Consider the following 27,351-nt stretch of genomic DNA (forward strand, 5'->3'; position numbering starts at 1 on the left):
CTCCTTTAGGTTGTTTATTATTATTATCATTACTTATACCTATTAGCATCATCAGCATCAGCATCAGAGGGGTGATGGATGAGATTTTCAGAATGAGACAAACATTTTCAGATATGACCAATGTTTAGATTTGCTTTACTTGACTGTTCATTTTTTGGGAATGGGAGGATTAAGGGGGAAAGAATTGGAAAGAATGAAGGGAGTCTTGTGAAAATGATTCAGATAAAAAGAAGAAAAGGAACATCAATGAAATGCCTTTTTTTTAAAAATGCTCAGGAGAGAATAGAAGGAAATTTAAACAGGAAGAACCTTATTGAAAGTAATCTGTTAAATTTGTTACATACTTTGAAAAAGAATTCCTTATTATGCAGATTCGTGATTTTACATGCAAACCTCTTCTTCTGTTCTTTGTATGTGGAAACATATGTATTTGCTAATGCTTGTCAAGTTCATAATACAAAATCATAATTAAAATCTTGAAAAAAATAAGATATCCAGAACTACTGGGAAAAAAAAAAGGAAAAAAAGAAAGGTAGATAAAAATAGAACTGAATAGGAGGAAGAAAATAAACACTTGCCCCATGCCACACCCCTTTTGTTTTTCTACTTAACGCATCTTGTCCCTTCTGGGGAAAGCTATTTTCTGTGAGGTTGTGATCAGTTTGCCCAGCAATGCTTCTGCCTTTCTTTTGTTTCTTACCCTCCTTCATTTCATGGAATTCTTCATCCTTTTAGGCTCCTTAATATCCTGCAGGGACCAGCTTTTATTTACTTCTTGTAAATAAACTAAAATTAGCCTGAAAGGACATGAAGTTTTTATTTCTTCAGAAAAGTTGAGGGGGAAAATTTAACATCCACTGTCACTGAGGGTAAATGAGGTTTATGAATCAGAGGGCAAAGTCTCATGAGTTATTCTGATTAGGTGGAACACCTGGTAGTTTCATTCCTTGCAAGACTTTAAGCCATCTCACAGCTTTCCATTAAAGGTAAGGAACCTTTCACTAAATTTCTATTATAATGAAGACTTAAAATCTGGGAGTTGGAACTGAGTAGAACTGATTTCATTTGTTTTGGATATGACATGCTTTTCTTATCATAGGAAGAGTTGGAAAAAGTAGTTACCTTCTGACATACTACTTGGGTGTTCAATATTGTATGTAAGGTAAATATAATTAAAGTTGGAGAAATTCTGAGAGAGAGAACTATTCCTTTAATCTGAATAACAGTTTTTTCTTTTGTTAATAACTTTTAGAGTTTGCAAAGGGAAAAGATATATTGTGAAATCTTATATCCAAGGTGACAAGTATTTTGGTGTTGATAGATTATATTATGATAGATATATTATAAATAATTAAAAATAATATTTTTAAAGGTTCCTATAAGGTCAATGAATAAAGCAACAAAACAACGTTACTTTGCTCAGTTGTATTTGGGTTGATACAAAGATATATATGTGTATGTATATTAAATATTTGCAAATATATAATATATGTTTATGTATATATACCTCCTCCTGGATCACTGCCTTGTCATAGTGGAGAGGCTTGTCTAGCTCAATGAAACTGTGAACTATTCCATTCAGGGATACCCAAGATGAACAGATTATAGCAGAGAGTTCTGGCAAAAGATGATCCTCTGGAGAAAGAAATGGCAAACCATTCTGGTATCTTGGCCCAATAAATCCCATGGACAGTATTAAAATGATGAGATGACATTAGAAGATAAGCCCCTATACTTTGGAAGATAGTGGAGGATAGAAAGGCCTGACATACTATGATCCATGGGGTCATGAAGAGCCAGACATGACTGAACAACAACAACATATATTTACACACATACGTGTATACATTATTCATAATATATGTGCATATGAATATATATGTGTATGTACAAACACTGTCAGGTGACATATACATGTGTGTGTGTGTGTGTGTGTGTGTGTGTGTGTGTGTGGTATGTGTGTGTGGGTGTGGATAGGTGCGTGTCCCAGTATCTACTCTGGCCCTTACTTCCTGAAGTCTGGTTATGTTACATTCTACCCCACTCTCATGGTTCTCTAATATCTTTAATTGGCCTTGGGGGTGTCTAGTCTTTGCCACTGGCTCAAGTTCATATCAGTTATGCTCCCCATATTTTAAGGGGTCCCCTCTACCAGCGTTCTAATTAACCACTTAACAATCACTTTAGCTTTTATAAAGGAATATTTAGTTCAAAAGCATAGCAAGAACAAATATACAAGCATGCTCCCCATAACACCTAGGAGACATAATCCCTCCCCTTGCACTTATTTTCTTAGACTCTAGGAAGGAAAGGGGAGAGAGATTAGGTTCGTAGAATAATTCAGTTTCTATGTAACACAGTCCCACTAAATCTCAAGTCCAAAGACCCACTGAACTCTCATCTCAGAACTCCGGTTTCTTAGGGCTTCCCTGCTGAGCTGGTGGCAACATCTGGCCTGGGTCTGCATGTAGAACAGGAAAGTAAAAATGAAACAGACCAAAAACCCTAATTCTGGCTTTCTGAGCCACAGCACCTAAGGGGGAGAAGAGGAAGGTGACCCTTCCCCACTTTAGTTCTATACACTGTCTTTTGCCTAATTTTGTATCCCTAGTGCTTAGCACAGTGCCTGGTACATAGTAGATCTTTAAGAAATGTTTATTGATTGGCTGATAGACACCAGGAAGAACTGATTTCAAGTCCCATTGATGACATTGTTGTCGTTTGCCCTTCATTCTCAAAGAGCACCACGACATCAGAAAACTGATGTCATGACTTGAAAGTGAATTGGATTTAAGTGTCACTAGCCTCACTTTCTCCTGCAGAGACATGTTGGTCCAGTGGCAGGACATAGATCAGGGTGACTGGAGATGGCCCTGAATGCAGTGGTAAACCTTGGCTTTTCCAGGTCTCAGTTTGCCTCAGGCAATACCCATTCGGTGGTTAAGGCTTAGCCCATCTTTGACACATACTGACTCTATGGGCAAAACATTTAATCTCCTTTTGTTCCAGGCAACTATCTGAGATTATCATTTGCAAACAAAGTTCTGACTTGGATTAATAGAAGGAGCTTAGAGTTCCACATAACTTTGAAATCATAAGTCCAGACTTTGTCCTTATGCATATCATATGCCAAATAGATCTGATATAGCTGGTTAGGAATCTTGCTTTTGGTTTCAGTGAAAGCCGACTCCCTTGCTGTTTCCAAGGCCATTCCCAAAAGGGGCAGTTTTGGTCTCCATAGTACAAAATTAATTCCTTATGGGGAAGAGAGAGAAAAGTCTCCCGTTATTAAATTGTGAGTTCCTTGAGGGCAGGAATCATATCTGGACCTAAATGTTACAAAGGAAAATAAATATGCATAAAAAGAGCATACTTTCTACAGCATGTATATAATTCTCACTATTCAATGCTATTAGTTTCTTTTCTCCCATCTTTTAATTCTTTTCTTAAAATCACAGATTTAGAGGTGAAAGTTCCTTTAGAGACCATGTACTTCAACTTCCTCACTTTGCAGATGGGGAAACTGAGATCCAGAGAGATGTAAGTGATATGCCCAGAGATATAGTATATACCTACAGATATAGAGATAGTATCAGATGCAGTATTTGAATCCACACCCTCTTTCTTTGATCTCTTTATTTTTGTTCTTCGAAGTTCTTTGTGGGTCATATTTTGAAGCCAGCTCATATGTGCCATCCAGCATTTTTCTGTGTGATATTCTATCATATTTGCTGCTGCTGTTCTGGTATGTGCTTAAGTACTTGCTCACTTTCCTATTTTGTCACCAGAGTGACGTCAACTATGTAATCAATAACTTAACCTATATTGCTGTCCCTTTGCCATCTTTTTTTATTCTGCTTCTCGAATTTGAAATGATATTTTTTACAAGAAATTTTGCATATGCAGGAAGGGGTACACATAGGAGAACAGTCTTATCTCATTCCTCAACACTTTAATTTTTTCTGCACCTACTCAATGAGCTTGATTCAGTCAGGGTTCAAAAAACATTTATTGAACATCTACCATGCATGCAATATTTTGGTAGGGCCTATGAGTAGGGGAATACAAAAATGAATAAAACACAATCTTTGCTGACAAGAGCTTAGAATCAAGTAGGGAGCTTCCTCATATTTCAGCAGTTCCTGGCACACTGCATCCTGGCATAGCCTTGGCTTTGTTTTGGATAAATAATGACTTTTCCTTTTTCCATAATAACATTCCCAACCTACTCCCTTTGGGATGTTCCACAATTTCTCCTGAGTTAAAATAGTAATTTATTTCCCATGCAATGTGATACATACTGCTATTAATAGTTGGCATTTTTGTAAAACTTTAATGTTTGCAAAGCATTTTATGTATATTAATTCATATGATCTTCACAACAACCCTGTGAGTTAGGTGGTATTATTTTATATTTGAGGAAACTGAGGTAAACAGAATTAAGTGACTTGCCCAACATCGCTTGCACTTACTGCTAATAAGTGACTGAAGCAAGATTTGAACTCATGTCTCCCTAATTTTGAATGCTATGCCCCTTTTATTGCTCCATCTAGCTTCTTTGTGTCTTGTCTTTGTTGCAAAGACAACAAAGACAGTGAGAGCCCTCACTGGGAATTTTTGGGAGAAGCCACCCAAATGCTACCATGTGGGCGGGGGCAGAGGGGAGGCAGAGACCCTAAGTCACTCACCAGAAAGCCACTGCCCAGCTACCCATTAGGTAGTTTCTTACTGAAAGTAATAAAACTTTGCACCAAGTTATCAAGAATAATTAATTGTTTCTTCACACTTGCTATCCAAGAATAATGGATTATTGGGGGTTGGGGCAAAAGTGGTGACCTTGATTACAAATGAATGCTTCGGGGAAGTAGAATGGAGGAGGACTTAAAACTGCCACACACCCCTCCATAATGATGATGATGACAATAATACTAGTGCTTACTATGTGCCAGGCACCATGCTAAATACTTTATAATCATTATCTCGTCTAATCCTCATAACAGCCGTGGGAGATATGTGCTATCATTACCCCATTTTGCAGATGAAGAAACTGTCCAGGGTCACACAGTACATGTCTGAGGACTGATTTGGACTCAGGTCTTAATGACTCCAGGCCCCAGTACTCTATCCATTGACAAAAAAAATCTTCAAAAATATCATGTTAGTACTAGAAGGATCCAACTCCTTGATTTTACTGATTTTTTTTAAATTTGATTTTGCTTCCCAGAAAAGAGAAGTGACTTACTTCCCCAAGGTCCCAGAGGAAGTCTGATTCCTCTCTTACTAAGATTGAGGCTGAGCAGGTGTGGAGATAAAATGTGCACTGAAATGCCGTAGACTTAGAGTGCCAGAACAGAAAGGGACCTTAGAGACCATTTTGTCCACCCCATTCATTTTACAGTGGAGGAAATCAAGGCCCATGGTTATGGCAGGAATTAGAACCTGGTTATTCTAAATGCCATACCAGAATTCTTCAGCCAAGGTCATTATCCATAATGGGTCATTAGCTGCAGCTTATGTTCCTTTCATAGCATTATCAAGTATTTCTACTATATCCCTGAGGAACTAAAATGAAAAGAAATACATAACACTTCTAACAAATAAACATAATCAAACCAAACAAATTGGCCACATCCAAAAAATAAGCTACTCATCTTGCATAGTAATCCATCACCCCTGACCTTTGGATTCATTGTTGATCATTGTGTTGATCAAGAGTTCTTTTATCTTACAGAATTATTCGTTTATGAAAATATTGATGTTGCAATATAAATTATCCTTCTGGTTCTGCTCATTTCATTCTGTGATAGTTGATACAAATCTTCCCAGTTTTTGCTAAAATTTTCTCTTTCTTCCATTTTTATAGCACTATCCTATTCCTATCTCATTTCTTACCTAGCCTTAATTTGAATGGGTGTTGCCTCAGAGAACCTGAAACCTGCCTTAGCTTACATTGCATCTGGAGTCATCTCCAGTTGTCCTGACCTGTGTCTTGCCAATGGAGTCAGATGACGTTGGAGGAGAGAGTGAGGCTGATGACTTTGCACAGCCCTGCCTCACTTAAATCCAATTCATTTCCAGGTCACCTTCCTGATGTCTTTGGTTTTCTTCCAGAATGAAGGACAAACACCAACAACCCTAATACCATAATTTGTTTAGCCATTCCCTAGGCAATGGACACCACCTTAGTTTTTAGTACTTTACTATTCTGAAGAGAGCTGCTATAGATATTTCTGCACATGGATGGCCTTTTCCGCTTTCTCTGATCTCTTTATTTTTGTTCTTCAAAGTTCTTTGTGGGTCATATTTTGAAGCCTACTCATACCCACCCTATGTTTCTCTGGTGCCCTCTGCGTGACCTTACTTTTAGTTTTTTTAGAAGCAATGGCCCCAGATAGCAAAACCAACAAAATGTTAGCTATGATTCCAACCTCATCATTCAACTGAAATTGCCCTCTCCAAAGTTACCAATGATCTCTCAACTGCCAAATCTATTAAAAGGCCTTTTCTCAATCTTCATTCTTCTTGACTTCTCTTTGATATCATAGATCAGCTTCTTCTCCCTGACACATTTTTCTTTCTAGTTTTCCATAACACTGCTCTATGCTGGTTGTCCTCTTCCATGTATTATCATGCTTTCTTAGTTTCCTTTGCTGGATCTTCATCAGGTAATGTCTGCTAACCAGGAGTGTCCCCCCCAAGGCTCTGTCCTGACCCCTCTTTTTTCCTTGCTCTCTACCATTTCATTTGGTGATCTCATCAGATTTGAATGGGTACAATGAGTCAGTTAGCAAGTGTTTATTAAGTACTATGTGCCAGACTCTATGCTAAGTTCTAGGGATACAAAGAGACAAAAAATGCAGTCCCTGCCCTCAAGGAGTAGACATTCTAATGGAGGAAACAGCTCCCATGGAGTCAATTATTTTCTCTATGCTGAGAATTCCAAGATCAACTTAACTTCTTAGACTTGAATATCCAACTGCCTATTAGACATCCTGAAATGAATGTCCCATAGACCAAGGCTTCCTAAACTTTTTCCTCTCACAACCCCTTTTCATCTGAGAAATTTTTATGTGACCCTGGATATATAGGTATATAAAATAGGTCTGCAAATCAGACATTTATTGATAATAAATCATAAAGAAATTTATTTTAAAATAATTCTTTGGTATACATATAATTTTGCTATTTATTAAAGATGAAAGCAAATTTGCATACTAATGAGATGGATGTGCTTGTTTATTTTTACATAAAGAATTAAATTTTGGCTGAATATTTGATACTGCAGGAGTTGAGCATCTTCAACATTTTTCAGTGTTGATTGATATTTTGATTTTATAATCATCAATGCTGAAAACAGTGCTTCACATAAATACATAGCACAAAATGGCAGACGTATGTTTAGGGCCATTTCAGAAATTGTTGGAAATTCTGTCCTAATCCCAAGCCAAAATTCATTTAACGATTTTGTATGTACAGTAAAAACACTGCAATTCATAACATACAATAGTCTTGAATCTGAACCGAGGAGTTTCTGGCAGTATTCAATGGTGTTGCATAGTGTGATGGCATGTTGCAGTGCAAAGTGCTCATGTTGTATGTTCAGAACCATGGCTGCAGTGAAGTTGTGCAATGCAAGATGGGCAAATGCTGCCAGAAACACTTTGGGCTCATTATGTGTTTGATTTTGAATTAATTTGTGGTCATTGCATGTTCAGAAACCTCTTGTTGTTGCCAGATTTTTTGTGACCCCCACATTCAGTTACTTGACCCCATATGAAGTCTCAACCCATAGTTTAAGAAGCACTGCCATAAGCATCTTAAATTTGGCATGTCCAAAACTGAATTCATTATCTCCTCCCCCCCCACCCCAACCATCTCCTCTTCCTTTCTTTCCTATTAAGGTGGAGAGTACCACCATTATCCCAGTCATCCAGTCTTGCAACCTAGGTATTATCCTCAACTCCTCATTCTCTCTCACTGCCCTTCCCCTACCCAATCTGTTACCAACATCTGTCAATTTTACCTTCGTAACATCTCTAGCATACATCCTCTTCTCTTCTTTGATACTGTAACCACCCTGGTGCATGCCTGGACTACTACAATAGCCTACTGGCTGGTCTCTCTGGCACAATTCTTTCTGCACTCCAGTCCATCTCTCACTCATCTGTCAAACTGATCTTCCTAAAGTGCAGGTCTAAGCATGTCACCACACTATTCAATAAATTCCAGTGGCTCCCTATAAGCTCCAGAAACAAATATAAGAAACTCTGTTTGGCATTCAAAGCCTTTCACAACCTGGCCCTCTTACCTTTCCAGTCTTGTAAGTATTCTCTGTTCATATTCTTCAACTTGGTGACAGTGACTTCCTGTTCCTTAAAGATCCTCCATTTCCTAACTGCATTTTCACAAGCTGTTCCCATGCCTAGAATACTCTCCCTCCTCCTCTCTGCCTCCCAATTTCCTGGCTTTCTTCAAATCTCAGCTAAAATCTCACCTTCTGCAAGATGCCTTTCTTAGCCCCCCTTAATTTTAGTCCTTTCCTCTGTGAATTGTCTCCAAGTTAGGTTTGAATATCTTGTTTATACATGGTGGTTTGCAAGTCGTCACCTCCATTAGATTGTAAGCTCCCCCAGGTCAGAGACTGTCTTTTGCCTAACTTTGTAAACTCAAGTGCTTAGTGTAGTGCCTGGCACATAGTAATTGCTTAATAAATGCTTCTTGACTAAGAATAGGACTCAGGACCATTTAAAGAATATTTTTTGTTTCATGGATTATCATGTCCAGCAAAATTTCACCACTAGGTGGCTGGTCTACTTGTAATATACCCCTCCATAAGTGGCTGGGTTGGTAATCAGAAAATAGTCAATCTCTTACTGGGGCCATACTTGAAGTCTTTGTAGCATGGTAGAAACTGCCAAAACTTGCATTCCACTTGCATAGCCTTTGAGGACTTGGGATCACCTTCATATTTCATGTGAGACACTGGAATAAGCCTTTGTGCAGGTAGTACTAATAGGAAGTCCCTAAGATTTTTAAGGTTCAAGAGATCATACTTGGTGGAGTAGTCAATCAAATCATTCCCCTAACCCAATGATAAGATTCTATTATTCATTCTCAATCAGGGGTTAATGGGTTGATGAACACTCATCCCAACCCAATGATTATGTTCTATCCTCATCAAAGATCTTAGGATCTCATCTAATTCGTTGTATAGATGAGGAAATTGAGAGCAGAATATTTAAATGAATTGTCCAAGGTCACACTGGAAGCAAGTGGTCAAGCTGGGATTTGAGACCTGGTACTCTGACTGCAAAAACCTCATCCTTTAACCCTGTCAAGTTGACCATACCCTTTTGGCCACACATTCTACGTATCCAAACTGATGGCTCTATTCTTCTGTAACTGTGGGGTTTTGTACACCAAATTCTCTGTGGTTTACTGTAATTATCCTTCTTTGGTGAGCCTGCTTAAACTATCGCAATATCTCATTGTCTTCTTCTTTATCATCCCCAATGGCTATGTTGACTTCTTCTCAGTACAGAACCATTCATAAATTGGGCTCGTTTCATTCTTAAAGGCTTATTATGAAGTTCATTTATGAAAAATAAAATCGTAAAAGAGGTAGTCAGGTGAATACAGAAACAGATTTGGATGGCTATGGCAAATCATTTAACAAACATTGAGTAAGTACTACCAGGCACTATACTCAGGTCTAGGGATGCAAAAGAGACAAAAAATATGCCCTTAAGGAGTTCACATTCTAATGGAAGAAAAACATGAAAATAACTATAAATGCAAAAGATAGACACTGGAAAGTACTTTTGGAGTGAAGGTGGAGGAGGAAGGCCTATTACAAAGAGTAAAATTTGAATTGAGTCTTGAAGGAGGCCAGGGAAACCAAATGAAGAAGAGGAGCGTGGGGGACAGGGTCAAGAAATTGAGTGTGCCCTTTGAAGAAAAAGTAGGCCTTTGTAGTTGGGTCATAGAGTATGCAGAGGGAAGCAAAGGATAAGGTAGGAAGAGGCAAGGTTGTGAAGGCCTTTAAATGTCTAGCTGAACATTTTGTATTTTACCCTGGAGGTGATAAGGTGCTAGTGGAATTTAATGAGTAAGTGGTGTCATGGTCAGACATGTTTTTTAGAAGCTTCACTTTGACAGTTGAGTAGAGGATGGATTGGCCTGGGGAGAGATTTGAGGTAGGGAGACAATCTTCAGATAATGACAGAAATGGTACAATCACAAGGTGATAAGAGCCTGTACCAGGGTAGTAGCTGTGTGAGGAGAAAGCAGTGGATACATTAAAGAGGTGTTGTGAAGGTAAAAAATAACAAGACTTGGCAATAGATTGGATACTTTGGGTGGGTGAGAGTTAGGAGTCAAGGATAACATCTAGGTTCTGAACCTAGGTGACTGGGAACATGGTGGCACCCTCAATAGTAATGGGAAAGATGACAGTTCTAAAAGTCTCACAATGAAAAATGCTAAACATTTCCAGAGAGAGAACTGATGAAGTCTGAATGCAGATTGAAACATCTTTTTTTCCTTTTCCTTTTCTTTTTTTTGGGCAATATGGCTAATGTGGAAGTATGTTTTGCATGACTTCATATGTATAATGGGTATCACATTTCTTTCTTTCTCATTGTGTGGGGGAGGAGTAGAGGATAGGAGAGAATTTGGAACTGAAAATAAACATTTTAAAATATGGTAATGAGAAAGTTGGGAAGAGTGGAGGACCTGTGAGGAACGAAAGTGAGTTATATTTTAGGCATATTGAATTTAAGATTTCTGTAGTATACACTGGAAGCTTTGGGTGAAGATAGAAACAGATTTGTGGTACAGTGGAAAGGACAGGAAGAATCCCACCTCTGATATTTTCATCTTGTATAATATTGGGCAAGTCTCTGAGCCTCTTTATATCTCGGTTATCCTATCTGTAAAATGGGAGAATTAGACTAAATGATCTCAAAGATTTCTTTTCATTCTAGATTTGTGATCTCATGCGCCTCAGGGAATATCCTTAAACATCTTAGGTACTTTCCACTGGGACAAATCAACCCCACTAACTAGCTCCTACTGCTTACTTCCAGTCTTAAGTTAGTGTTAATTAACAAGCATTTATTAAGCACCTACTATGTGCCAGGCAAATTGCTAGCTAGGCTATGGGGATACAAATACAAAGAATGAAACGATCCCTACTTGTAAATAGCTTATGTTCTGATGGGTGAGACAAATATGTATACACAGAAATAAATATAAGAGAATAAATTCAAGGTAGTTAAATACAAAGTAATTGGAGGTATCTGAAATGAAGGTGGTGCTAGAACTGAATCTTGAAAGAAGAGAGGTGGAGATGGAGGGGGAGAGCATTCTGGGAATGATGGACAACCAGTGAAAAAACATGGAAATAGGAGATGAGAGATAGAATCTGGTAGGTGAAGAACAGACAGAATGCCTGTTGAGTTTTTAATATCCTTCTAAGTCTAGCCCCACTCTTAGCTGTAGAGAGAGAAATGATTATTGAATAACTAATTACTGGGGAGATCCAGGGATTTTTTCCCTTCCTACTTCCTCATTTTCTACTAGGTCAAATCAGCATCTGAAGGACATTACTGATAAAGAGATTGGATTAACTTTCTCCTTAATTTTGTTCAGACCCCACCCAAGTAGGGAAGCCCATTGTGTTCTACTCAGGCTGGGGTGGGGTGGGGTGGGGGTAGATCTTTTGTCTAAATTGCCTGGAGCTGGGGGTGGTCTGGGAGTAAAAGCAACATAATCACAGTCATTGGTCCACTTCTTCATTTTTCTCATTAATTGTTAACCAATCAGAGTTGATTGCTACCTGTTGGGAGCACCCACTCTTCCAAGGGCATATAGAAGTCAAGAAACCACCATGATCTGTCTTTGGCTCATGAGAGAAGGTCAAATGACCATCCTTTTATAAATTACATGCTAGTTATAATTAATAAAATGATTAATTACCCAGAAATTATGTCTCTCAAATCTTTCATACATTATAGTAGCCATATTGTGCATTCCTTTCCCAACCTCTCAAAGGAATTAGCATTTTGACCTACAGCCTGGAGTTTAATGAGATGATGAGTAACATGTTCTTAAGGAATATCACTTTGGCAGTCGTGGGGAAAATAATTGAAGTAGAGAGAAACTTGAGGCAGGGAGCTCAATTAGAAGGCTATTGGAATAATTTAGGCAAGAGGTGATGAGGGCTTAAGGAAATAGCTTAAACGCTGCTTTACTGGCAAGAAGGGGTTAGATATGAGAAATGTTCTAGAGGAAGAAAAAAGGTTTGGTCTCCTAATCTTTGGATTAATTTCATTTTCAGTCTTCTGACTCAGTATCTTGCTCAATCTTTTGTTCTATCTTTGAAAAAGAAAAGGGTTATCAAAATTGAGAAACAGTTTGCAGTAATGAAGCTTCAGAAGCTCTGCCTGAAGGAGATCAGGAAATATTACCTTTTCTTTCTTTTCTTGCTTGGAGTACAACAAACAGCAGAACAGTTAACTGATTGATGCCAGTTGAAATAAAAGGTTGCTAGCCCAGGGCTCTGTCTTTTTAGACTGGCCTACTTCAGCAGTTAACATAGGAGCAGAGTATAATTAAAAGACAGTGGAATTTCACAAGGGAGGAAAGTCTGTTATATCTTCATGTGGAGACTAGGAAGGAGAAGATTTAGTACTAATTTTTCCCTTCTAATCCTTAAAAGGCAAGTTCAGGAACGTCAAGTCACAGAGAATGCTGACTACAGGGTTAGTCAGGGCAGAGGGTAGATTTAGGAGGCCCGAGGGTAACTAATATACCAGTGGTTTCTACCCCATAATGTGAAAGCCTCAGAGTTTTGTGATCCCACTCATGTGGCGGAACTCCCTCCTTGGAGGCAGGCTAGAATCCAACTGTAACTTTGAGTCTTAGAGGTTAAATGATTTGCCATGGCCAGTAACTATCAGAAGCAGGGGGATTTCTAATTCAGCGCAAACATGTAAATCCATTTAAAATTATTTCCATACAGTGAGAATGTAATTTTCCACAGTTCCAAAGCTGTAGAAACAGCTGTTCCTTCAAAGAGAGTGCAATTAGATTATAAATCAGTATCTCTTCTAGGTTCTACTGGGTTTACTTAAAATGAAGTCATGTGGCCACTTTTGAGCCAAGAAGCAGAAAAATATAGTGGAGATAGTGTAGACAGACTTTGAGCCAGAATTACAACTAGGTCTTTCTGACTCCAAAATTTACTAGCTATGTGACCCTGGGCAAATCACAATCTCTGTGTGCCTCAGTTTCTTTATCTTATTGGACTCAATAGCCGCTAATGTTTCTCTCATCTCTAAATCTATGACCACTAAATATTAGGATGAAAAGAAGTGAGATAGGTTAGGAAAAAGAAATCATAATTTGGGCCACTGGCTTGGAAGGGTGAGAGGTAGGCATGGTCTGACATGATCAGTGACCAGACAGAAAGAACAGTTATTTGTCTGACTTTGTGACCCTGGGGACCCTCTTATGCCAATACTGGCCATGAGGTTTTCTTAGCGAGAATATTGGAGTGGTTTGCCATTTCCTCCTCCAATGGATTAAGGTAAGCAGAGGTTAAGTGATTGCCCAGGGTCACTCAGTAAGTAAGTGTCTTAGGCCAGTTTTGAACTCAGGTCTTCCTGACTCCAGGCCCAGCATTCTGTCATTCAGCCATCTAGCTACCCTGGTTTTACCAAGAGCTAGAGAAAATGAAAACCCTGTGGGACTGTTCCTTATCAAGCCCCCTCCTTCTGGTTTAGCAAGGTCAGCTTATGTGTAAGGTCTAGCAAAAGTCATTAGAATTATGTGAAAAGTTTAGTATACTGACTTGATGGCAACTTTTTCAGTGGCCTCAATCAACAAAAATTTATTAATTACCTAAGTTAGGTGGCACAGTAGATAGAGTCCTGGGCTTGGAGTCAGGAATATAGGTTCAAATCTGGCCTTAGACATTTACTAGCTGTGTGACCCTGGGCAAGTCATTTATCCTCAGTTTTCCTCAATTCCCTCATCGATAAAATGGAGATAATAATAGAACCTACCTCCCAGGATTGTTGTAAAGATCAAATGAGATAATCATTGCAAAATGCTTTACACACTATCTGACACATAGTAAGTGTTATATAGACGTTAGCTATTATTATTAAAATAAAACAAAAATTGAAACATTCCATGCTCTCATGATCTTTATCTTCTAGTCTAATAGGAGAGACCACATTTATTGGTAAATACAAACTAAATACATATATATAATAAACACAAAATAAATAAAAGGGAAGGACAGAGGGTACTACTAAGTGGGAGGATGAGGAAATGCCTTGTGCAAAAGGTAGTGTTTGTCCTTCATCCTGAAGGAAGGGGGGATTCTCTGAGGGAAGAGGTAAAGAAGGAAAGCATTTCTAACAGGAGGGACAAAGGCAATGACCAGAGATGGGACAGAGTGGAGGCCAATTTGGCTGGACCACAGAGTTAGAGCAGGGGAAGAATATACGATGAAATTGCAGGACTGGAACCAAGTTCTGAATGGCTTTAAAAGCTCAAAAAATTTATATCTTATCGTAGAGGTGATAGGGAGCTATTGGAGTTTATTGAGTACGAAAGAGACATGGTTGGATCTACACTTAAGGAAAATCACTTTGGTAGCAGTGTGGAAGATAGAGTGCAGTGGAGAAAGACTGAGGCAGAGAAATCAATTAGATGGCTATTGCAGTACTCAAGGAAAAAGAAGAGGGCCTGAATTAAGGCAGTAGCTATGGGAGTAGAGAGTACTCAGATGCAAGGAATGTGGGGGTAGAAAATGCAAGATTTGGTAACCAGTTGGTTGGGGCAGAGGAAGGGGAATGTGAGGAGTTGAGGATAAGTTTGAGGTTATGAACTTAAGTGATTTCTAAATGGCAGTTGCAGAAAGGTAACGAGTTCTATTTTGAACATGGGAGTTTGGGGTGTGTCTGGAACATCCCATTTGAAATGTCCAAAAGGCAAATGATAATCTGGGATTGATGCTCAGGAGATACTTTGAGTAGATATCTGTGACCAGTAAGTCCTCCATCTAGACATGACAATTAACAAGATGATTGCTGATGAGGTCACTAAATAAGCATATAGAGAGACAAGAGAAGAGAGCCTAGGAAGAATGAATAGTCAGATAGGCAGGAGAGAATCCAGGAGGGAGGAAGGGGGAAAACAGCATAACAGCTTGAGGGGGTGGGACTAACTACTGAAGGCTGTTTAAGGATGTAGACTTGGCTATGTTTGTTGGCAGTAGACAGGGAGAGGTTGAAGATGAGAGTGAGGGGTTGATTGAGGGAGCATTTTTTTGGAGAAAACCGGCAAGGTGAGATCAAGGACATATACAGAGGAGTCTAACTTGGCAAGGAGAAAAGTCACCTCATTATAGGGTTATAGTCATGACCTAACATATGATCATGTTAGAAGGTCCAGGAATGGACTGAAAGGATGCTATCACAAGGTGTTTCTGTCAAATGGGAAATTCTTCTAATTCTTTACATAAAAAGTATCAACCAAGTTTGCAGAGACAGTGATTTGCAAATCTAAAGATTTGCTGATTCCTTCCTTCCTTTCTTCCTTTCCCCCTTCTCCCTCCTTTCCTTCCTTCCCTCTCACTTTCCCTCTTTTCCTTTGCTTCTTCCTTACCTCCTACTCACCTTTCTTCCATCCTTCCCTCACTTCTTCCTTATTTCATTGATTCCTTTCTTTCTCTTACCATCTCATTCCTTTATTCTTTCTTTTGTTCCTCTATTGCTTTCTTTCTTCTGATTGTTCAAGAACATACACAACAAAAACACCAAAATACCTTACATTTGAATAGTTTTTCCTTTTTACAAAAGTCAGCACAGCTCTGTGAACTGATAAGCTTGAAAAAGAGTGAGCTCTTTTGACTATACGTGCACACAAAAAGCCAGTGATTTTCTAAAGCAATTCAAGGCTGAAAACTGCTACTGAGTTTGACTTCTTATTCAGTCCCTGGCCCACAGTTCCCTTTATTATTCCATGATATGGGAGCTGCTGAGGTTGGTGTTTTTTTTTTTAACTCTGTTTTGAAGACTCTCTTGCTTATAGTAAACCCAAATATTTTCCTCAGTGATTTGATTTGCAAGGTACAGGAATAAAACATGAGACACCTGTTGCCAGTACATCAAAATTAGTTCATAATCACTTTGATGGTAAGCCCCTAGAGCAGCCTTAGCTTTTGTTTTCGCAGTGGTCCCAAGCACCCTGTTAGGGCTCTGACAAATAATAACAATTAATTACACCTGTAAATGTGCCAACTAAATTGGGAAAAGAGTTAAAGGCCTAATTACCTTGTTTAGCACTGAAGAGCACAAGTGGTGAAGAAGGCTTTGAAAATGGAAGCTAACTGTTGTGGCAGCAATCATTATTCTTGAATTACGAAAGGAGAAAATGGAGATACTAGGAAGAGAACTGGTCCTTCCCAGACCAGTAACTCTATCCCAGAGTTGAGAGCAGAATGGAAGACCAGCCTTGACACTGCCTCCCAGTTATGAAGGCAAGAAAGAGATTTAGACTCTTGCCCCACTCAATAATACTGGGAGAAGAGGAGACTTCAAAACTGTTCTTCAAAAACAATTTTGGTGGTCAGAAAAGAGGGAACTAGAAAGCATCAGAGTATAGGGCAGGGGTAGGGAACCTTTGACCTTGAGGCCACGTGTGGCCCTCTAGGTCTTCAAGGGTGGCCCTTTGACTAAATCTAAACTCAAAGGGCCACCCTCAAGGACCTAGAGGCCACACGTGGCCTCAAGGCTACAGGTTCCCCACCCCCAGTATAGGGCAACTCAATTTCTGTATTGGTTAGGACTAAATGCAGTTTGGACATGGGAAAATCCAAGTGGTCCTGAGAAAGAAGTCTCTGGACCATTCTCTTTACAAACAGCCTAACATCTCTATACAGTAAAAAGCTTCACAAGAAGTCCATGTGATATTCAACATAGACTTGTGAGCAAAGGAATATTTAAATAAATCAGAGGGTGAGATGAATGATGATGTAAGAAATGTGTTTAAATATAATTAGGTACAAGGTAATTTCAGAAGAAAAGGGGGTGCTGACTAGCAACTGAGAAGATGAGGAATGGCCTCATATAGGAGGTGTCACTTGAGCTAATCTGAAGTTTTTTTCCAAGCTGTTGACTGTTTTTTCATGATTTTCTTGCATCTAGTTCGCCAAAGTGATTACTCTTTTTCTCAGTAAAGGCCTCCTTTATTGACCTTCCCCCCTTCCCCTAGGAGGGCATTGAGATCACTAACTATACCCATACTTATCTCAAGGGTATGTGGACCTAGAATGATTGATTCAAACCTTGTGTTTTGCTGCCCTATTGAGAAGTCTGATGTTCTTCACTGGAATTCTTACCAAGAATCCATTTTCTGTACCAGAACTAAACTCTGCTTTTTTTGCCTATGAGTTTCTCACTGAGCATCATTTCAAGAGTCTCATGCAGTCAGGATCTTTTGAATTCAGCAAAGATACTCAGTTGAAATAGACCTAATAAACTACGTACTTTAGAAGGTTCTTCTTGAAAATGGCTATATATCTACCTACTCCTAATATCCTCTTTTGATATTTCATCTTGACATGGAGGTGAAGGCTATGTTGGCAAAGTAAAGGCTAGAAATGAGAAAGGATGGGTCTAGCAATGTACTGTTTGCACTTAACTGGAAACCAACCTGAGGAAGTTTAGAAAGGCTGATTAGAAGATTGGATAGAGCGTGCTGATATTTTGGGAAATCACAGAAGCTTATGAAGACAGTCTACTAAGGAGTGAAAGTGAAACCTGTGCTGCAGAAAATCACTAGTTTTCTTTTTAAAGTTTTAAAATATTCATCCAGTACTTGGGATGAAAGTATACACAGCTAAAATTTTTTCAGAACAATCAAATGCCCATCTCCTAAGGAACCTGGTATAGATGGGGAAATTTAGCTCTAATTAAAATCCTAATAAAATATGTTTGCAAAGAAGATGGTGTCATATCTTTCTTGAGTTTTTCTCATTGGTGTTTCAGGATATATTTGCCAAGAATTGAGAAGCCCCCAGGCTTAGGCACCCTAGTCAATCACAAGGGCCTATAAAGATGGCATTGGAAAGATGTGGCCCATAAATTCTATACCCTTAAACCAGTAGAGGACATCAGTTTCATTGACTTTAACTAGAGTCTAGCTGTCTTCCCCCTGTGTGCAGATGTATGGCTTGGCATTTTCCCATATTTTGTGCTACCTTCTACCAAGCCCAAATAAGTATAACTAAGGCTTTTGTAGCCCAATGAGGTGTTGCCCTTCTCAAGGAAGGAGGTCAGCTTATTCCACTTAGTTCACTTAATGGAATTCAAGAGGCAGACATTTATTAAGGATCTATTATATTCAAGACAAAGGCCATATGGCATGTCGCTTTCACGACCTGGGTCCAAATACTGCTTCTGATTCAAGCTAGCCATGCATGACCATGGTTAATTCAGTTAACCTCTCAATTCCCCTAAACAGCTCTCTAAGACTATAAGTTAAAGATGACTTACAGATTTCAGGCAAGTTTTGAATTGTTCAATCAAAAAGCATTTATTAAGTGCTCACTGTGCTCATCACAATGTAAAAAAATTACATAGTTGTTCTCAAGGAGTGCATGTTCTATTGGAGGAATAATATGTTTAAATATAATTAGGTACAAGGTAATTTCAGAGGAAGAGGGGGTGTTGACTAGCAACTGGGGAGATGAGGAAAGGCTTCATATAGGAGGTGCCACTTGAGCTAATCTTAAGTTTTTTTCTAAGCTGTTGACTCTTTTTTCATGGTTTTCTTGCATCACCCTCATTTATTTTCCCATTTTTCTTCTATCTCTCTTATTTGATTTTTTAAATCTCCTTTAAGCTCTTCTAGGAGGACTTTTTTGGCCAATTCATTTTCTTCTTCGTGGCTTTGCATGTGGGTGTTTTGACATTGTTGTCCTCTTCTCAGTTTCTATTTTGATCTTCCCTGTCACCATAGTAGCTTCCCATGGTCAGGGCTTTTTGCTTTTGTTTTTGTTTTTGCTCATTTTCCAGCCTATTTTGTGACTTTTAAAGTTGAGCTCTATTCCTGGGATACAGGTCACTGTCCCAAGCTTCTTGTGCCAGGGCCAGGGATCTGGTCACCGGCTTTCTGCTCCTGGGCTCCAGGGCTGGCAGTTTGCCTGCTGAGCTGGTGCTGGAGGCCTCACACCCGGCCCCTTGTGCTGCTGGCCTGCTGAGACAGATTCATGGAGCCTCAGTTGCTGATCTGTGCTGACAGCCTCCCCTGGCTTGCCTAAACAGTGCCTGTTCTGGGCTATGTTCCCTTTTTACCCAAGTGAAACAGACTTTTCCTGCAGTCCTAAGTTATCTTGGGCTGGAAAATTATTTAACTCCACTTTTGTGGAGTCCGTCACTCCAGAATTCATTTTGAGGTTTAATTTAAAGTTGTTTCAAGGGAAACTGGGGAGAGTTCAGGCAACTTCCTGCCTTTTCTCTGCCATCTTGACTCTGCTTCCCTTTGAGCTAATCTTTGAAGGATATTAGTGATTCTAAGAGGGATAAGTGAAGGAGGAGTGCATCCCAGGTATGGGGTGGAGCCTGTGCAAAGATATGGAGGTGGGGTGGAGGTGGAATATGATAGGTGAAGGGTAGCAAGTTTTTATGTAACATTAAGTGCTCTGAACCAGAAATTCCTTATGCCTTTGAAATCAATCCCATCCCTACCAAAAATGTTCCAAACTCTTGGTAGGGCAGTAAGGCATACTCCTGCCTTCATTGATTATATATTCTAATCAGGGGTGATAGTACACATATTTCCTATTTTGTAGTAGATGTTTGTATACTTATCACCAAGTGTATAAGTGCACATGCAAAGCTTGAGCAAGGAAATAAAAGTTCTGACAATGGAAACTGAGGAATATTTCATGGAGTACGAACATTTTGACAGGATCTTGAGGATGGATAAGATTTCAGTGGAAGAAGAAAATGGTTGGAGGAAGACGAAGATTGTCCAATCAAAGGAGCAAGATTTTTTCTAATCCTTTTATGTTGCTAAATGTCTATTTAAGACTTTATTTTGTTTTTGGTCTCTACTGCATGTATACCCTCCAAATAGCTGCAACGCAGTAATAATTTGCCTCATGTCCACATTTAGTTCTTAGTGAGTAATCTACCAACAGCACTCTTTCTCTTTAAAGTCTCAGTGAGTTAGGGATGTGGTCTGGAGGGTGGGAGGAGGGTCCCTGGAGACAGAGAAAGCAGGAGCTTTAACAGCTGGTGCTAACAAAGATTCAGAAGCAAAGTAGTAGGAGAGAGAGATCATTGTACTTAATGGCAGAGCCATTCTCATGTGACTTTGGGCCAGGTTCCTGGGTTTAAATTTCCTAATCTGTTGCCAAGACTACAGATTTTGGAGAATAGTTCTGAAGATAAAATGAGATTGATGTAAATGTATATAAACATATATGTATGTGTAAATTATATGTAGGTATATAAATATATTTATACACAAACATATTTATATGGAAACATATAATATATAAATGATATTCAGTTATGTAAATATATATAAACATATTTACATGTAAATATATAAATGTTATATATATATATGCATGCATAGATTATACATAGGTATATAAATGTGTTTATACATAGCCATGTATTTGTATGTAAATATATAAATGTATACATATGTATAAATGGTATATGAGTATGTAAATATATTTATACTAAACATATTTACATGTAAACATATAAATACTGTATATAAACATATGCATATATAAATGATTTGCATGGATAGATATGCATATATATACATATCTATACAATCAAAATGTAACAGTTATATAATAGTATGATGTAGTAGAAAAATGGGCAGTCAGTAGAGACTTGAGTTCAAATCCTGCCTCTAATAGTTCCTAGAGGTTTGACATTGGTCGAGTCTTTCACCCTCTCAGAACCTTTATTTTCTTATCCTTGAAAAGGAAAATGATAATACCTGTAATATTTACCTGTAAGGGCTGTTATAAGGATCAAGTGACATAATCTATGTAAAGTGTTTTGCAAACCATAAACTGCTATATAAATGTCAATTGTTATCATCATCATTATTATTACTGTTATTCTACTACTATTAATAATGAAAAATTTGTAAAAGCCTGCACCACTGGAGCAAAAGTTTGGAAGACTTCCCCTCTACTTACACACATCACTCAGGTGTGTTTGTTATTCAAGACTCTCCTTCATGTTAAAGTGCTTTGATGTTCTTTAAGATTCACCTCAAAGGGGCAGCTAGGTGGCACAGTGGATAGAGCACCAGCCCTGAAGTCAGGAGGACCTGAGTTCAAATGCGGCCTCAGAACAAACACTTGACACATACTAGCTGTGTGACCCTGGGCAAGTCACTTAGCCCCAATTGCCTAAAAAAAAAAAGATTCACCTCAAATACTATATTCTGTAGGGTATGTTTCCTAGTCTTTAAGCTGCTAGTGACTTCTCTAATATTACTTTCCATCTTCTCCATATATATCTTGTATATACTTAATTATTTAATGCTCTTTTCCATTAAAATGTAATCTTCTTGAGGGCAAAGACTGGAGTTTTGCCCTTATTTGTATCCCCACCATTTAGCATAATGCCTGGTACATAGTAAGTGCTTAATAATTGCTTGTTGACTGACTTTTTTAGACTGGTTCAAAATACCAGTAGGAAGAGGCATTCATTGCTATTTGTTCTTCCTTTATATGATCTTTGGGATGGTCCTACCTCTACTACTGATATATGTTCATTCTAGAGGCATAATGAAAAAAAAAGCTTATGAAACACCTTGAGTTAACTTGGAGGAAAAGAGAAGAAAAACTTGGAGGAAAAAAACATCAGGGTATTTCAAACTGCCTGTTGCTAAGCAGCTGTTGTTTTTTTTTCTGCTGACATCAAGACTCAGTGTTTCTCTGCTATTCAATGGAACCCATATTTTCTGATGAAGACAATAAGGAAATGGGATGATTCATTTTTTTGTTTGTTTTGTGGTGGTGTTGGATTTCTGATTCCCCCATCTTGCTGTGACGCAAAGGATGCTATGCTTTATAAGCAAGATGTTAGCCTTACAGCCAAAGCCAGCTTTCAGCCCTTTAAAGAGTGAATTATGATTTCCCTTAGCATGATAAACATGGTATTTGGTTACTCATGCTATGCCTTTTCCATCAGAGACTGTCATTCTGTGAAACTAGATTAAGTTCACTTCATCTAGCACAAGACAAGGGGCCCATTTTGTTGCCACCCTGGCCTTTCAGAAGTATCCTTATTCAATTCAATTCAGCAAACAATTATTAAGCACCTCTACACACAAAGCCCTGTGCTAGGCACTGCAGATAACACACACAGAAAAGGCACAGTCCTTACCCTCACAAAGTTTACATTCTAGTAGGAAGAGGAGGCAGCTAGGTGGTGCAGTGGATAGAGTGCTGGGCCTAGAGTCAGAAAGACTCATCTTCATGAGTTGAAATTGGGTCTCAGACACTTACTAGCTGTGTGATGCTGGGCAAGTCACTTAACCCTATTTGCCTCAGTTTCCTCATCTATAAAATGGGCTGGAGAAGGAAATGACAAACCATTCCAGTATCTGCCAAGAAAACCCCAAATGGGGTCACAGAGAGTCAGCCATGATTGAAAAAGCACTTAACAACAACAACAAGGAAGAGGAGGGAGCAATATACTCATTGTATACAACTAAGTAAATTATATACAAGCGTACACAAGCACATATATGAAAAATATGTACACGTATGTATGCTTATAAATATATGTATGTATGTGCATATGAGAGTGCCAAAAACTGGGAGTAGTCAAGAAATGCATCAAGTAAGTGGTATGATTTGAGCTGAGCCTTGAATGGAGCTAAGGATGCTAAGAGGCAGATGTGAGAAGAGAGTACAATCCAAATAGATGCATGACTTATGTAAAGACATAAAGGCAAAAGATGGGTGGTCATGTACAGGGGCAGCTAGCAGGAGAGTTTAACTGGGGCACAGAGGACATAAGGGAAATATATTATTAAATAACAAGGTTAAGGTAGGTGAATGTCAAATTGTGGAGGGCTTTAAATGCTAAGATAAGCTATTTGCATTTCATTCTATACTCAGTAGGATTGCAAAGTTGGAGGATGACATTGTCAGACCTGTGTTTTAGGAATATCAAAATGGCAGCTGAATCGAGGATGAATTGGAGAGACAAGAGATTGGAGGCAGAAAAGCCAATAGGTAACCATTATAGTAGTCCATATCAGAGGTGATAAGCCAATAGGTAGCCATATGTGTGCATGTATATGTTTTTATATACACGTATATGCACATATACACACACTTACACACACATGGATATAGGTGTATATATGTGTGTATACACATATGTATACATATATGTGTGTATGTATGTGTGTGTATGTATATACATGTACACATACATACGCATATACATATATCCATATCCTGAACTAGGCTGAGTGGAGTGAAAGAAACAAATTCATAAGATGATGTGGTAATAGAGTAAAAATGACTTGGCAAATAAGCAAAGAGACCTATGGGAGAGAGAAGAGACAATGATAATTTGAAGGTTAAGAATCAGAATGACTGGAAGGATTGGTGGTACTAGCAATAAAAATAGAGCTTTATGGGAAAAGTTCTGTTTTTGCCAATGCCGAACTTGAGATATGAATAGAATGTTTAGCAGATAGCTTGTGATTAGAACTGGAACTCAGGAGAGAGATTACATAGCATTCATATGCCTAGCACTGATAATGAAGCTATGGGGAGCTGACGATATCACCAAAGAAGACAGTGTAAATAGAACAGAGGATCCAGAACAATACAAATATTGAGTATCCATATTTTTCATTTATGGTTACACTCAGATTTGCAGTGTAGGTCACCTTGGAATTCATTTTGAGCTCCACGGTTCAAAAGTGTGCATGATAATATGTGGAACACATTATTCCATTCCCTTCTGCAGTTTCTGGTGGGTGCAAAATAGTCTTCTGTTATTTAAATTTTCTTTCCTTTATGTTTGAAAGTGTTTCTCTTAGTCATTTGCAAAATTTGTTGTTTGTCAGTGGAAATAAACCACTATATGTCTTTGAATTTTCAGCATAGTTATTTTTATGTTGCTGATTTTTTTTCCCCTGGAGGTGATCTGTGGATTCTTTTGATTGGCATTTGTCTTCTGTTTTCAGAAGTTCCAGAGTTTTCTTATATTATTTCAAGCACTGTGAGGTTCTTTTTTTTTTTTCAACCTGTCTTATTCTTCTGGGAGATCTATAATCCAGCACTTAGCACACTGCCTGGAATACAGTAAGTTTGCAATGATGGCTTATTCACTGACTTCATGAACAAGTTGTTTCTTTGAATCCTGTCTTCAAAATCAATATATTTTGCTTGAATGGAAGTCATTCTTCCCTTTAATGTTACTATTTTTTGTGTCTCTTCTTTCAGATTGCCCTTCACTTCTGTTCATTTGCATTCCTGAACAGTTATCTTCTCTTTTGTGTCTTCGCTAAGACTTGCTAGTGTGGATTCAATTTTTTTTTATTCTGCCATTTGTTTTCATTCTGCAGGTCATAAATTCTGCTCTCACCATTTGTATTTTTCCTTTAAGATATCCATGAATATCTTGCTATGATTCCCTGCTTCCTTTAAAATTTGTGGGGTCCTGTGCTTCATGAGGTGATTTATTGTCTTTTGTCTTACAATACTTACTCATAGATGCTTGAACTCTTTCCCTGATCTAGAAGCCATTTTCCTTCTGTTACTAATATTTTCCTAGTTGGTTACTTTTGCTAAGAGTCCTTAGCTGAGTTTTCTTACTCCTGAGAACTTTGGTAATTTTCATCTTCTTTCCTTATTTTCTCCTATTACTCACTTTCTGACTCCCTCCCTTTTGATGGTATTTTCTCTGCAGGCTGGATCTCAAAGTGTCTCAGCCTCCTCTCATTCTGGGAAATTCATGGTTCACCAGGTTAAATATCTACCTCAATTTTTTCTAGGAGGACAGAACTGGCCCTACATGGATGTCAGTCCCTCTCAGGATAAGAGGGTACTACACAGTTCCTCACCTATGTGTCATGCCCCCAGTTCACTCTGTCCCCTGGATCTCTGCTCAAGCTTTCTACAGAGTGCTATCTCTTTTCACTGCTATCTCACTCCTTGCTATCACCCCTTCTGCAAATTTCTGCTGTTTGGAACTCTACAATATTGGGAGCAAAGGAAGACCATCAAGTTCTGATGTAAGCACATGATTGTGCAGCTCAACTGTCAGGAGGGTGGTGGGGAATAGGGAGAGAATTTTGAGTGAGCTTTTTGGGTGCTAAGAATTAGCCTTTTCTGCTGTTAATTCATTGAGGTTTTTTTTGTTTGTTTTGTTTTTGTTTTTTTACCTTTTTTGGGGCACTTCATGTCCTAGGCCACAGAGATGGTTGAAATTGCTTTATTTCTGACACATAATGCCTTTTGGAGAAGTTTGGAAGGTCAGAACTGGAAGTCTCCTTTATAGTGGGAAGAGTATTGGTCTGAGTTCTATCCCTTCTATCCCTTAAGGTTTTTTGACCTCATATTTCTCATTTTTAAATATGAAGATTTCTAGGTAATTTCACCTGGGGCCTAAGTGATAGTTAAAGTCTCATTTACCTCTAACATTTTATTAGTTCAGCTCCTGGCACACAGTATGCACTTAATAAGTGCTGGGTGATTTGACTTGACTTACTCTTTATTCCTAGAGGACAAGAAATGACCCTTCTCTGATTAGAAGTAGTAGGAGTAGAAGTACAGACTCCCTTTGGAGTCTTAAGGATCTTACTTTTAAGATGTCACAAGAACCTCCAACAAGCATTTCATCAACTCCACTATCAAGCCTGTAAAATCATGCCTTAAATCTTGTTACTAAATTAATTTGGGCTCATTAGAACTTGTGTATTTTGAGTTACGTGTTCCTTTATTTTGAAATAATGGCAGAACTTGAGGTTTAATTGATATTTGGCCTTGTTTTAAATGCTGTTTACCAAGTTGGAGATGTGTTGCTATCTAAGCCATTCAAATACACTTTGAAAGGGCAGGCCAGACACAAGCCTGCTTTGATAAAAAAAGATTCCAGGATTCTTCAAATTCTTTTAGAAAGTACCTCAGCTGACAGCTGGCTTTTCGTGATATTTTAAAGAGGATATAATGAGCATGAATGACAGTGTGCACGATGCAGCTTTTCTTTCCCCAAGTTGACTGCTATATCTTGTATTTTTTTTTTTGAGTTTCAAATATCTAGCCGTCTTAACCACTCTTATTCAAAAATCTGATCTTCTTGTATGGTTCATGCATGTGGTTAATATTTATTTAAATAATCTGTGAGTTAACAGTAAAGTATATTTAATCATCTAACCCTTTGTAAGATGGAACTTTTATCATCTGAAACGTATCAGCATTTTATTTCAGGAACAGATGTCCTATTGTATTATGTATTCACAACATTCTAAACAGTCACTGGGTGTATTCTCTGTGTGTAAGGGCGGGGGTTTACAATTAGCCCTAATGGGGTATAGAAAGGCAGACTGTTAGTTTAATGTCAGAAAGAACATTTTAACAATATAAACACAAGGGGCTGCTTTATGAAATTCTCAGTCGCTGGAGTATTCAAGTAGAAACTGGGTGACTACCAACCCAGGGATATTGTAAAAGATACAAGGGGTTAAGGGCAGGTAGGTGGTACAGTGGATAGAGCTCTGGCCTTGGAGTCAGGAGGATATGAGTTCAAATCCAACCTCAGACACTTGACACTTACTGGCAAGTCACTTAACGCTGATTGCCTCACCAAAAAAAAAAAAGAAAAAAAAGAAAAACAAAAAAGATATAAGGGGTTAGAATAGATGATCTCTAAGGTTCCTTCCAAAGATTTTGTGATTCTATGACTACTTAGACATGATTTTTCATTTAGGTATAACAACAGTTGTCTTAATTTAAGGAGGTGGGTGAGAAGCACCATGAGAATAAGCAGATTAGATCAGGACACCCAAATTTGATTAGCCTAGAATGCTTATACCATGCTTAAAACCCGTAAGTATTCTTGGCTTCTTTGTGAGACTTTAACCATAGTCACATGGATGCTATGGTTCTCCATCCAATTTACTATTGAATGAATAAATGAATTAATGAAAATGCATTCAGTTAGTGCTTACCAAACTTTACAAAGCTATTAATGTATAGACAAAATCATTGCCTCTGGTTTTATGATGGTTAACACATTTTTGAGTTTTGACATTTATTTATTA

At 38.3% G+C, this 27,351-nt stretch overlaps 1 protein-coding gene across 2 annotated transcripts in view; it reads left to right on the forward strand.

Moving 5' to 3' along the window:
• The first annotated feature begins 644 nt into the window (after positions 1-644).
• Positions 645-27,351, forward strand: part of HHLA2 (HHLA2 member of B7 family) — a 100,500-nt gene continuing 73,793 nt past the window's right edge. For both annotated transcript variants that reach the window (XM_020999952.2, XM_020999956.2), the window contains exon 1: positions 645-986. The gene's annotated coding sequence lies outside the window, so the exon portion shown is untranslated. The remainder of the gene's footprint in view (positions 987-27,351) is intronic.

Source organism: Phascolarctos cinereus, unplaced genomic scaffold (genome assembly GCF_003287225.1).
Source record: "Phascolarctos cinereus isolate Bilbo 61053 unplaced genomic scaffold, phaCin_HiC Scaffold_726;HRSCAF=1367, whole genome shotgun sequence".
Classification (NCBI taxonomy): Eukaryota; Metazoa; Chordata; class Mammalia; order Diprotodontia; family Phascolarctidae; genus Phascolarctos; species Phascolarctos cinereus.